Below are 3,556 nucleotides of genomic sequence, written 5' to 3' on the forward strand. Positions count from 1 at the left end.
ATCAGAGCTGCTCACTGTGAACATGTCCTCAATCAAACTCAATGACATAAATTAAGTGGCTTTAAATGTTACAGAAACATTGTTTACATTATTCATGTATCAGCGTTGAATAAAAAAAACAAGTGTCAACAGTTATTCTGTGAATTCTAATGAGATTTACATTTAGATTTAGATCTCAATTTAAAACAGCAGTTCAGATTCGACAGAGCTAAGAAACTATTTTGCATTTTTCTAAAAGCTTGATGAAACTAGTTTGTTGCAGGACTAACTAGTATTTTTATTAATTTTTTTTAACATAATTTGGACCTATTGTATACCCCGGGTCATATAGTGTTTTATATAACTGGGGGCAGAAGTCTCGCTGCCTTGCTCCTCATTGCTGTATTTAAGTTATCTTGAATAGTATGATGGTTATTATAGTATTTTTACTGCAAGAATCATAATGTACAGCATATATATTACATTAAAAGCTTACTACTATATCTTGAATTATATTACTATATTGACCAACTACACATTGTAAAATCAATACGTTGATTCACCTCCACAGATTGCAATTTGCACTGCAAATCAGAACAGAGTTTATTCTAAATATAATATAGATTCAGCAAATTCATCTGTGGAGACAAAATGTTTTCTTTTTTTCTTATGCATGTTTTTACAAACTCGCTGATGTTGGCTTCCATTGTTGTAAACAAGTCCTCACCTGTGGTCTTTTTAAAGTGCTTACAACCTGATTGATGAGTCAACATTCAGGTGTTTGGCCAGGTCGCAGGTGTATCGTAATAATATAATATAATTGTGGTTTACGTGTAATTTTAGTGTGGTAGCAATTTTTTTTTTTTTAACTGTAATTGTAATGCGTGTTGGCTGACATATTTGTTCTTTAAGTGAACAGGACAAGTATCTGCTTGAAGCAGTTGTCAGCAATGTATTTGGACACTTCCAAAGCTCCTGACAGACCTCTGACGTTGCTGACAATTGTTGTGGAATATTTCTTATGACTAGTCGGGAGAAGAAAGTGAAGGTTTTCAATCAATATAAAGTAAACAGAGTCTTGATGAACGATCAAGGTTTGTAAAGTCAATTTATTTGCTTGCAAGCAAAGAGAACAGTCTCACAGACACATTGCAGTGATCTGTAAGAGTGGTCTGCCTAAACAGTCACAATGCATGGACATTTATGCTCAGACAGCTTCCTGTTATCTGCTTAGCTAACAAGAATACACAACACAATAAAAGGCAGGTCATCCTTCGAGCCTTAGTATACTTCATTTAAGACAACAAGAAGGCGATTCATCTCCTGTTTGCAGATCCCTTTGTTTACAGTTTGCCTTACAATAAACCGTTTAAACACACAGCAGATGCTTCCTTTGAGGCCATTGTGACATTGTTAAAATGACTATTGCAGAGACAGAATAGACATTTTTTACCCTCACACATCATATATGCATGCAAAGGTTTACGCCTTTACAACTTCAGATAATGCGTCATAAAGGAAGTAAAAGTATTTCAGACAAAGGATCTCTGTTAGTCAAGGCCTCTCTGTGTCTCCGTCTTACGAAGAAAGAAACAGTGCACAAGATAACAGATAACAAGACACCTGGATACTAAACTAATTAAAATCATCTACTGAAACTACAGTTTGGTGTCTGCACTTTTAGGACTTACATTCTTTAAACCTTCACATGAGACTATGACATATTTTCCCATTACACAATTACCTCTTTTCCCCTGCATCCCTTTTTTGCACCATGTTTCATATTTTTTCTGCATTATATTTAATATTTTATTTTGCGCATATCGTATCTTTGTACAAATTGTGTTCCTGTATAATATTGTATTTGTATGATTATATTTCAATCAGAGTATGGTGGAGGCACAAGAAGGTGTGGTAGTAGCTCAGTCTTTAGGGAGATGACATGACAATCTGAGGTTCAGTGGTTCAAGTCCTTGTAGTGACACTGTCACTTATTCTGGTACTCATATGCAATTTTTTAGTTCGTGTACAATGAGTGTCAATACAAGTTGATCAACATTAACATGAAGAAAACTTTGGTTGCTTGATGGCTCTATCTCGAGCATCAAATGTGTTTGGCAACAGTTCGCACACACATCGAATTTCTACTGTTAGCAGGTGAGTTCCAATGGATACCGTCACTGGAACACAATTTAGTCGTTTTTGATTTGTGTAAACTGTGAGCTTCATCTGACTTGTTTCATGTGTTCTATCACATTGAAGCCCAATTGTTCAAAATCAGGGCTCGTCCGGGATTTGAACCCGGGACCTCTCGCACCCTAAGCGAGAATCATACCCCTAGACCAACGAGCCATACTTTTACAGTTAAAAGGAGGACACAAATCTTGCTTTCCCATTCTTTCCAGACCTGTACTTAAGTTCTGTTCTGCTGATGTGGCATCTTACAGACCCATATCATATCTGGTCAAAGAGCGCCCTCTGCTGCTCAACATTTTATATCCCATTCAGCACTCTGAGCTCTTCACACCCTGCTCATGTGGAACGGTGCCTCGCTATTGAGGTTATTTTGGGCAAATGACAACATATGCTGCATATCTTATGGTGTGTGGTATGTGGGCCGGCCTCACCCAAATAGACCTCACGTTGAAACTCGCCCATTTGGGAGTGTGACATGGCTGCTGGCAGTCCCCCAGATCTGCTCAGGATTTGGGGGTTAATTTGTTCAGCTTGCTATTTCCATTGTTTTCCTCAGCACGTTTAATGTTCAAAAAATGTCATAAAGGGCTCGAAATGTTTGCAAAGGCGCCCTCAAGAACTCGACTATTTGACAGACAGTCCTACAGCCCTTACAGACTTTGTGGCAACACGTGGACGTTGGGAGTTGGTCCCAGAAAAAAAAGGTCAGAATGCCAGATTGTACATATCCGTTACTTGCCTGCAAGTCGTTGTTTGGGTCACGTCTGATGTTGATCAGTGTTTAATAAACTGAAGTTATTCTGGGAGCAGCAAACACACTGATGGTGGTCGAGGCTTATGGTGCAGTTCAGCCAGACTTCCTATCAGAGCTGCTCACTGTGAACATGTCCTCTGCTGATAATAACTTTCAATAGAAATAGTTATACTATTAATGATCAAACACACTGACAAATGTTACCTGTATTGGACAGGAAAGTAATGCCTTAAATCCATATATCAGAGCTAAATATTCAAAAACTTCCTTCGGTGTCAAAAAACTAATTTTGAGCGCTGACTGAAATCGAGATGTTTTCAGAGTTATACATTTCAGATTCTACAGAGCTAAGACAATCTATTTGGCATTTTTTAAACCTTAAACCCGTTTGATCCAAAATGGCAAAAACAAATATTTATTATATGAGACATCAGAATGAATGTAAGTGCCAGTGCACTTTCTTAAAACCCCTCTGGGAGCTCTCTCCTCTCTGAGACACCCATTTGGTTCTTTTGGATCGTGTTTCTACATCATACAACATCGCATACACACGTTTCCACTCGTGCACCCACCTACACTGCTGAACTCGCTGACTCCACAAGCCGCAGTTAGTTTAAGCTTTCCTTT

At 38.1% G+C, this 3,556-nt stretch overlaps 1 non-coding gene across 1 annotated transcript; it reads right to left on the reverse strand.

The window, feature by feature from the left end:
* Positions 1-2,259: 2,259 nt before the first annotated feature.
* trnap-agg (transfer RNA proline (anticodon AGG)) lies at positions 2,260-2,331 on the reverse strand. The gene has a single exon. It is a non-coding gene; the product is annotated as a tRNA-Pro (tRNA).
* Between the last annotated feature and the right edge of the window lie 1,225 nt (positions 2,332-3,556).

Source organism: Anarrhichthys ocellatus, unplaced genomic scaffold, assembly GCF_004355925.1.
Source record: "Anarrhichthys ocellatus isolate YVR2014 unplaced genomic scaffold, GSC_Weel_1.0 scaffold80, whole genome shotgun sequence".
Taxonomy (NCBI): Eukaryota; Metazoa; Chordata; class Actinopteri; order Perciformes; family Anarhichadidae; genus Anarrhichthys; species Anarrhichthys ocellatus.